The sequence below is a fragment of the Mizuhopecten yessoensis genome, unplaced genomic scaffold, assembly GCF_002113885.1.
Source record: "Mizuhopecten yessoensis strain PY_sf001 unplaced genomic scaffold, ASM211388v2 scaffold10745, whole genome shotgun sequence".
Taxonomy (NCBI): domain Eukaryota; kingdom Metazoa; phylum Mollusca; class Bivalvia; order Pectinida; family Pectinidae; genus Mizuhopecten; species Mizuhopecten yessoensis.
The window spans coordinates 192,272-203,089 of record NW_018408700.1 but is presented as its reverse complement, the minus strand read 5'-3'; the positions used below and the strand labels follow the sequence as shown (position 1 = coordinate 203,089).

Below are 10,818 nucleotides of genomic sequence, written 5' to 3'. Positions count from 1 at the left end.
AGGGGAAAAGGGGGGGGGGGGGGGGGGGGCTTGGCTTTAAGTCCCAGACACTGAAACCTTCTCCTATAATAATAACTGGCCAGGATGGTTCATTCTGCATGACCCCCAGCTGGAGGTCAGTGTCAGCAGTATGAACAGTATGACTGCCCCTGATTGTGCTAAATCTGTTCCCATATCAAACTGTAGCTAATAAATACGAAAAAAACCCACAAGGAACTCCAAAAATCTTAAAGATGTATGGCTTGGCTATAAAACCACATTTTAAATATTACTCACATGACATCTTTACACCATTGCCCCTAAAGTCAACCATCAAGCAAGTTTACTCAATCCTCACATTCCATTCAATATATGACCCTGCCACCTACAGGTGACTATGCACTTGAAAAGAAAATCAGAAATATTCCCTAAACTTGATATGACTATACAGTATAAAGATTTCTAACATGGATGAAATCATAGGAACAACTCAGTATTGAATCACAGGAAGTACCTATATGTTTACAGTAACTTCTACCACATGGCGTACACTTTCTAAGCCCTGTCAAATAGCGGGAAGTGCTAACATGATGGTGTCTTTGGAATGACCACTGATACATGTATCACAAGTTACCAGCTTGCACTTATAGTTTATAAGCATTGTATGAAACGCCATTGAAATTCAAAATTCAAATTTTAATGTTTTGCACTCGTGTGACCCGTCCTGTTTTGGGGCTCAGCTTTTTCCTGAGTACACATTCAGATCTTTATCACCTATAGACCTTTTTGTGAAATGTCGGTGAAAATTCACCACTAAGTTGCAGAGATGTCATTTGAAGGTTTTGTACTTACGTCCCCAACAGACGTCTATAAAGGTCAAAATTGTTCAAGTTATTGTCCTTTTCCTCCTGTTTCTGTATATAGAAAACATCACTAACAAGGCAAAGGATTGAAAGGCCATCCATATTCCCCAAGTAGTAATGATTTCATTATTTACCAAGCTATACACCAATTTTAGGATGTAGTTCACAGTGACAAAGTTCTTTAATCCCCGCACTCTGCCAGCCAAGACATACTAGCATACCAAATCTGTTTATTTAAAGTGAAATAGTACAGAAGATATGCTGAAGACAAATTTTTAAAAAGGATAATGTGAAAGGTCAAGCACAGGTCACAGTGACCTACTTTTAGTACTTGACACTCCACCATCCCAGATGTACTTGCATACCAAATCTGGTAACTCCAGGTAAAGTAATATAGAAGAATAAGCTCCGGACAAACTTTTGGGACAGACGTAATTCAGAGGGAATTTGAGTGCAAAACAACTTTTTTTTGTGTGTGAACTAAATAAGTTTTCTCTTGTTAGCCAATATGCATACATATGCTTTGAATAACCAAAATGTAATGGTCATGGAGACCAAAATACAGTGTACAGCATATCACCTATGGCTGATGCAGGGATTATTCAACGTACATATATTTATATCTCTGTGATGGTTGAAAATTGATAATCCAGGCTAGATTTAACAGAAAATTAGGCACCTATTTGATATTCGACTTGATGCAGATAGGGTAACTCAAGTTATAAGCTATCAAGATGAAATGAAGAAATTTACAATCACTTTTCCATTAACTACTCCTACCATTTAAAACCCTTTATATTCAGTCTGACCCAGAAACTGTACTCTGCAGTGCATTCCTTGTTAACAGGGGTGCAAGAAATGTCCATTACCAATATAGTATTATAGATAATGTATCTCTAATAGTAAGCCATAGAACAGGTGCCCCATTTATAAGTAGCCTCCCCATGTCTCCCCACTCTATAGACAGACTCTGCCACTCTTTATCTCTGTCTAACATTCTGCTTTCAGTCTATACATACAACTTGGATAAGTAACTAATTAGTTCTAAGGAATGTGAAGTCTTTAAGTAAGATAGATTCCAAAGTCACTCCTAAAAAATTACAATAGATAGGGGGTCTATAGACTGTGTTTCCCACTCCTAACAAATTATAATAGATAGGGGTTCTTTAGACTGTGTATCCCACTACTAACAAATTATAATAGATAGGGGTTCTTTAGACTGTGTATCCCACTACTAACAAATTATAATAGATAGGGGTTCTTTAGACATGTGTATCCCACTACTAACAAATTACAATAGATAGGGGTTCTTTAGACTGTGTATCCCACTACTAACAAATTACAATAGATAGGGGGTCTATAGACTGTGTATCCCTCATCTCCTCACAATCAGGGATTGTACAAGGGCATGGCCATATTTATTGTCTCATTACCACGATTAAGATTAAATTTCAGGATACAAATACCAAAGGTCAACATCTTAACTCTAGCAATTGGCAAACACAGCTTTCATGGAGATCATGCAGATATAATATGAGTCAAGATATCTATATACCAAGTAAGAACATCTACTGTCATTTCTACATTTTTTAAACCATTTTGATACATTGAAGGACTAAATTGTCCCAGTACTAGCCCGTTAGTCAACAGCTGATAGAGTAGTCGGTTCATCATTATTTAGTGACTATTTACGTTTGAGAACATATGCATGTGATAAAATGGTACATGATGAAGACATGAAAAAAAGACAATTTAATTCCTACATTTGAGATTTTGGAAGTATATACCACAGCATTCATGGTTTAATGGATGCGTAATGGCAGAAATTAGTTACAGAACATCGTGAATGGATGCATGTTTGGTGAACGCCATTGGCGAAGACACAGAAATGGGCTTTTATAGGTAGAAAGAAGCTACTTTGCATTGATGGCTCGTTATTATAAGCTAAAATATAGGTATAGTATGTATTCAATCATTCCCAAGACTTCCAATTATTTTGTGTATGCATGTTGCATAGTTACCATGAATATAGCAAAGACTTATAAATTATAAGATGAAATAATTTTTGAGCAGGACTGTTTTGGGTTTTTGTCAGACCAGTGGTCAGGTGTTTTTAGTGTCAGTTGTGAGGTTGTTAAATATGTTTTTTAAATACAAGTCAATCACTTGTAAGATTCTGATTTGTGTTTTCGAAATCCTTACTTTTTATCTGACAGTTGCCCAATATTTCAATATGAGATATATCTGAGTGCTACGTAATGTTTTCATCAAATCGGAAGTGTTTGCATTGTACATGTATATATATATATACAAAAGCCAATGTTTCCATAATGCAATTTGGCAATTGTAGGCAATTATACATTGGTTTGGTGTGGTTTGGTTTTATTATGTTTAACGTCCTACTAACATGTAAGGTCATTTAAGAACGTAGGCAATACTTTGGACCCAATTTTTAGACCCAGTTTTCGTATAATCAAGATAATTATATTAGATACACTTCCCCATTCTTAGATGTATTCGCATACAAACTTTGGCAGTGGTAGGTAAGAGAGTGTGTGAGATATACCCTGGACAGAGTGACACGCTGATGTTCTTATATTACTGTTTGGCTCACGGACAGAAGAGGCGCAAACCTTATAGAGGGCCTAACTATAAGTCTTTTTAGATTAGAAGATGACTGAAAATTAACAAATATATTCTACATTTATATATTATACCTGGCTCATAATAATTAACATATACATGTACTCCATTCTGACAACTTGCAGATAGAATCTGCGTCATTATACCAGTAATGGTGAATGCTGTGTTTAATCACCATCCTGAGTCAGCAACAAAGAATTGTAGGCTATGATACGAAAAGGGTTTGGCAACAACATACAACACTGCACACACGACCATGATATAAACATGTTAACCGACTCCCTTGTCTCTATACATGTTAACCCCCTCCCTTGTCTCTGAATCGATGCCGCAGTCTGTCTCAGTATGTAGCTTCTAAGTACTTCATAACTTGACAGGCTGCAGTGTTGCTGTGGTAGTGGTGAGGGGGTAAATATTGTGACAGGAAACTCTATGCAGCTAAAGTTGTGATTTCCTGGTTTAGACATATATAACAGTATCCTCCTGAGCTGATTAGTTTTCCTTGTCCGTTACTATAGTATCCTTAAACTACTGTCCAAAAATTACCATATTTGTCCCTAAGTTTATGTACTATCTCTAAATCAATGTCATTTTTCTACATTTCTGTTCCAAAATTACCATTTAATCCACTTTATTTCTCTCCTAAAACACCATATTATTATTCCTTAAAAATCTATCCAAAAATTACCATCTGGTATGCATATTAATATATCAAATTACTATTTTTTCCTCTTTATTGGTGCAACAAATTTGTTTACTCCAGATACAGATGAAAATGAAAGAAGATATTTCCCAGACAAGATGTTTGAGTAGTTATGACCAAAACTCAATAATATAGGTCACAGTGATCCCTTTCTGTTGCACAACACTTTGCCATTCCAAAATGTACATGTACAATGTATACCAAATTTTGCAACTTAAGGAGATGTAATAAAGGACTTGGGGATTATGCCTTGAAGAAACTTATGGAACAGAAGATAGATCCTGCTACTCCTATCCTGCAGTACTGGAGGGGGACTAATTTGGTTATATGCGGTACTAAGATGAATAATGTGCTATCTGTAAGCCCACAGCTGTACATACTATAGGAATGTTTTACAGTTGGCAATCAAGCCTGTGTATAGATAAACTTACACAGAAGGAGACCTTTTCCTCATTCATGATCTAAGCTTTTTATTCTCTATGTGTACCACACATAATTGACATCAACACTGGGTATTCAGCCAGTGCAACAAGTGTGTACCAATGACTGTGTGTGGTGGCGACTGGGACCAAGTGGGGATACAAATGTAGGGGTCAGGTGGGGTACAAAACGCTACCAGTCCTTGGGGGTGGGGCGTTCCTGAAGCCCAGAAATCCCTCTATATCTGTTATGGGTATGTAGCTAGGTGTGGTAAATATGTAGATGTCATTAGTCATATTTCAATCTTTCTTGATTGCAAAAATAGGTGTAGGTACCATTGATGGGAACAACTCCATCTTAAAGCATGTGCAGGATGTTGTCTCAGAGACCAGAATTTATTCAATTTAATATATCATCACTTATCATTATGGAGGATAACTGCAGGTAAATTGAATGAGCTCACTCCAAGGGTTGAGGTTGTGTCTAGTAATCCTCCAAGCAGTAAATGATATTTATGCTAGCCTTAAGATAGGAATTAATTCAATGTTGTTACACCAATTACCTAGCTATCATTTAGATATCATCGAATAATTATTAAAATGTTGTGATGACTTATCATTCAATTGTTTTTCATTGCAAAATCACACATCCACTTCTGTAAACTAAGTTAAACTGGTTCAGCATGCTAGCCAAATTGCTTGACTTGTGTTGACTCACCAATACAGTTCTAAACAAGTAATGTATTGTAAAACATTATTTGTTTTTGACTCATTCACCCCTGAAATTTCATAATGAACTATTCCAACATTTGAATTGGAAGAGTTCAAATGTGTCTACAGGGATGAATGAGTTAACTGTACATATAAATGTAACATTATGTTGTTTAATCGGAGTCAAACTTACTAGGTGATTACACTAGGAAAATATGTATAATATGGAGCACAATGTATTCATGACCGACACCAGTTTTCCTGTTTCATTATTAAGATAGGATATATTTTATCAAGTGGGGTTAAAATAGAATATTGAATTGCTATAAGTTAACTTTATCAACTAAAATTGACACTACTCAAACAATTCTATAACAAAAGCAGTCGTGGATTCCACCAGGCTGTCTCTCTATTTCTGTGGATTTCAGGTCTATATCCAGTTGTCGGTGGGAGTGTGGCTATGGTTTAGATCAGGTTAGCCTATCTCTGACAGGCTAATTTGTCTTATCTGTATACCAGGCTTACACCAACTGTCTGTAACAATACTGTCAGTGTATGACANCACCCCCCACCCCCACCCCTTACTGCAAAACGTAATCAAACACTCAGGGTGTCTGCATGGACAACAAAAATAAGGTCTTATGGAATAATAGAATCATCCCCAACCTGGAGGATTTGACAGATAAATATCCAACTCGAGGGTTAGACAACCAAATAAATCACCCCGAGGGTTGAAGATTTCTCTGTTACACCCTCAAGGTAGGGGATGATTATTTTTCTCCCATCATATTATTTCAGTCACAACTCCACCGACAGTAGCTACATATATATATAGTCTGCCATGTTTGTAAACAAAAACACATGTGCGGCAGGAATATCGTCATCCACTTTTGACGACGTCACATTAACCAGTGACACATTTTAATGACGTCACAATTGAACATGTGCTAATCGGTACAAGGCTATCTCCCCCTAGTGGTTGACGAGCTGATCTTTTCCGGCTAAAACGGGAGACACCCCCGTGAAGGGTGGGAGAAAACTGTCTTTTTTTGATAGTCTTTATAACCTCTTCTGGAATTTTGTGAGAGGGATATAGCAAATCCCTGAGTAAAGGAGCACCAATATCACTGGTAAAGGAGCACCAATATCGCCGGCAAAGGAGCACCAATATCACCGGTAAAGGAGCACCAATACCCCAGGTACAAATATTCCTGGTAAAACAAAACCAATACCCCTAGTATATTCGCTTACCAAATAACTATGTTAGCTTCATTATTGTTCACTTATAAGCATTGTAAGTAATGGTACAGTTACTTTCTTACTTTCAAAATCAGAAACACATTGACATTAGAATTCCTACTAAGATAATATCATACTGAGGTTGCTACAGCTGAATTCTGGGTGTAGCTATCATTGACAGGGTAACGTTCACACACATCTCTACCGCTATGCCTTAATTTTCTACATTATGATTAATTGACTTGATTCATGATCCTTTACCCACTTTGATGATAAAGGAATGACGAAAATTGTGCATAATATCTGATCATCTACATTCCAGCAACCACAGGTATACACATTTTACATGCTTCAGACGAAACCCTGAGGACTTCAGCCCATAAATACAGGGAGTATGCCACCTAATCATTCCCATCCCAAATAGTGTTAACATCTCATTCCTTTGTCTAATTAAAACATTAAGCATCTGATTTCTTTTCATGAACATCAATCAACTAATTAGTGTGACAAGGATTTCTAATCTAAGATGAAAGTGATACCTGCGTGAAATAAATTCACCCACTCCCTCGACTGTCAACTTAATAGAAAATTTATGGTGTGAGACACTAATGAAAAAATTATTTCCCACTACAGAAAAGTTGACCCAATCAATAGAAATGTGATGTAGCCTATGTAAATATAGACCCTTACATTGGTGTATGGTAAGAAATCTTGTACCCTTCAAAAAGCAATTTCATTCACTCTGAACTTTAAGGTCAAGAATATTTGAATTATTTATTTACATGGATATCAATTTCCAGGTGAGAAATTCACCTGGAAGCCTTTCCTAATTTGCCCAGGTGTGTCACAGTGTGCCCTACACATATTTCACATAGCAAGGTAGTACACATTGTATAAACTGCCGACCAGAGGATTAAAAATACACCTTTGCTTTTATAGCCTTGAAAGTAAGCCTTTTGCACATTCTCGTGAAAGTAGAAATCTGTTACATATTTTGCCTACCTGGAGTATTTGCAAGTTACCGGACTGATTCAGTGTATAGGAGTGTAGCTAGGTGGTGTGTACAGATGAAATTTGACATTAAGAGGCTCAGTATGTCTGTAGCTTGAGGATTCACCCTGTGGTAGAGAGTTCGAGCAGTCTCCATAAAATATGTGTGCAGCTGTGTACAGTGAAGGATGCCAACACTCAATAAGTGTACCTAAATGTGCTACATTTACCGTAAAGCCTTTGAATTGGGAGAGAATATTTGAACCATTACCACAAACAAAAACTGAAACTTTTGAGATGGGAATCATTATAACTACACAAGGAGGTACATGTATATGAAATGCTATGTACATTCCTTCCTCCAATCTACTTTGTTTATTTAGGATGTTTAAGTTTACTATTAAAGAAATTCCCACAACTTGATAATTCAGGGACATGTATCCAAGGTGCTGAGAACATGCACCATTTTCAGAAATTCTTCATCAATGTTAAATTTTGAGGGGCCATTTGTGTTGANCCCCCCCCCGGTAGACATTGATGAGGTACTCAGTTACAATAGAATAACTGTGAAAGGTAGAGCATGCCACAATTCATTCTAACGAAACTTATAAAGCAATCGTGAAAACGTTAAAAGTATATTTAATGTCGTAAAATGATGACTGACACACACATTTAGTTATGACAGCATTAAAACAGTTTCCATCATCACAATAGTACTTTCATCTCATGTGTGGTGAGACAATTTCATCTTAACCACTAGTCACACACGTACTGTAAAATGTAGGTCAAATTGGCATCCACAACATGCAATAAGTGGAGCAACTCTAACCACATCAATGATTTGGGTACAAGATCTATGTTGATGCAACACATTTTTAGCTTGATATATTTATCAGACCATTTCTTCTTAACCAAGTGACTGAAGCTAAATGTAGGTTTTAAATTTGGCATCCATGACCAGTTGCATGGTTGATGCATGTAAACAAGTAAATAAACTATGTAACACAAGAAAATAATTCTTCTTAACCCAGGCTTTTAGCCAGCCACCTGTCCACCTGTCTTTTTGACAAGACAGTTTTCTTAAAGGGACCTATTTTGACAGGCAACATTCCAATATATAACCTTACTATTGTAGATCAATTTTGATAGACTGTTTTGTAAAATTAGTTATAATATCAACAATTTGGAAAGAGACACTTGACATCCTGGCTAAAAGTCTGTCTTAACCTAATATAAGGATAAGACTTTTTCCTCTTAACCATGGGACTGAAGCAGCAATCAAGGCGAAATTCAGCATAGGCAACATGAATTCACACAGCAACCCTATGGTGTTAATAACCTATGCATCACTGATGTAACTGTAATCCATGTAGGACTTCTAGTTACCCAGACATGGAGGAAACCGTCCTTCTTAAACAGCTGCAAAGACAGACTGACCTTGCTTTGTCACGAATTCAGAGAAAAAATCACAATTTTTTGACCAAATCTCACTAAAAATATTCACTGATCTCACTATTTTTGGACAAATCTCACTAAAAATAATCACTGATCTCACTATTTTGCACAGGAAAGTTATGGCATGTATGCTTTAATATCCCCTGAAAACTTGATTGAGAAAGGAATAGAAATAGGACAAGGCGATTTCAATTTTAAAGGCCCTTCATGATCAGGGCCCCAAGGTCCTTTCTTGAATTATCCCTGAAATGGTCAGGTTTGTATATTAAAGCCCAATAACCCTTTTTTTAACGACCTAAGAGTGGTGATCCAGCCACTACTAATCCGGTTGTCTCCATATAATACAGCAGGCCTGAATATCTAGGTGGATTTGTTTCCCCGGTAGAAAACTGTCCATGTAATCCAGCCATTTCACAACAAAATCTACCTCAGCCGGGAACAATTAGAAGGCTGGATTAACAGCTGTAACAATTACCAACAGTAGTACCTGGTATATGGTCAAGGTTAGAACTAATGGAGTTAGTTGTAATAATCACATATACCTATCATTGGTGAGCCTTTCTCTATAACTTCTGGTCGAGTTTGATAATGACCCTATAGAACTAAATATATTCCTGGTTGAATTTGTTTTTGAAACAACATCATTCCAATTTAACATTTTGAATAATTATTGTATGACATGAAGTGTAAAAGTGGCTATATGATGAAGTATTAATATTCACAGCTAAGACAGTGGAGGTAATAACTCAGTACAGGTGTACTAACATTCTATCTCATGTATCACACACCTGTAACGAGAATTTCACTGTAGATAATGGCCATACAGGTGACAGCAGAAGTAGCCCTCCCTCCAGGCAGGTATGGGGTACGTAATGGACAGCCTGGATACTTATCTGGGACGTTGGGTGTCTGTATCATCTAGACAAGCTTTACTTTCTCACATGAAGCCTTGGTATCATGCAACTACAAAGGTGCTATTTTATGGGGAATTAACTTGCAATAAGATCGGATACGGCTCATGTAGCACAGCAGACTGAATATGTGTGAGAAAAATAAGATCCCGGTCTCTAGAAAGTCTTTCTTTGTGGTAAATATATCAGCTTATCTGCTTCCCAATGGGGATACTGGAAAGATATGACCTCCACAGCACCTTACATACTCTTGATGCATGAGGAAGAGAAAAAAACATCCATATCTTAAACAATTGCATTAGAACAATGTAGTTAGAACTCCAAACCTGTATCATATTAAATTAAAGCAGATATTGTTTGTGTAATTGTAGCATTATGGCTCATATGTGTATAATCTATTTTCCGTAACTGTCACTGTCAAATAAGATATCTCAGCATTTTATACCCACTATAACATTTTTCTATATTTTTACTATCAAATAATTTGTGATTGTAGGATGTCTGATTATCTACTTACGAAATAGACAAAATATCTATATATACTATTGCATTCCGTCCGACAATATTAATCGTTGTCTAGGTTTATCGTTGTACACAAGTTGTAAAGGATTTCTTCCACTAATTTGCATGTACTAGTACTACATGCTTTTCTTATGAGCATTATGGAAGTGCATCATCACTGTTATAGTTACAGAAGTGTTAACATTGAAGCTCTCAATACATGGTGTGACATGGGTTGCTTTCTCTGTTCTGTGACACATATGTAATGTTTTTCCTTGGTAATTTGTGCTTTTGGCTATACCGTTTTCCTTGGTAAGTTGTGATGTATTTAATCCATAAGTGCCTTCTGCTGAAGGCATATTACACGATCTTGTCATGTTATAAGACTATAATGCACTCAGTGT

At 36.6% G+C, this 10,818-nt stretch overlaps 1 protein-coding gene across 19 annotated transcripts in view; it reads right to left on the bottom strand.

Moving 5' to 3' along the window:
* The window catches only part of LOC110462068 (vinculin-like), a 66,663-nt gene that overhangs the window by 51,892 nt on the left and 3,953 nt on the right, over positions 1–10,818 (bottom strand). The gene's annotated exons all lie outside the window — the stretch shown is intronic.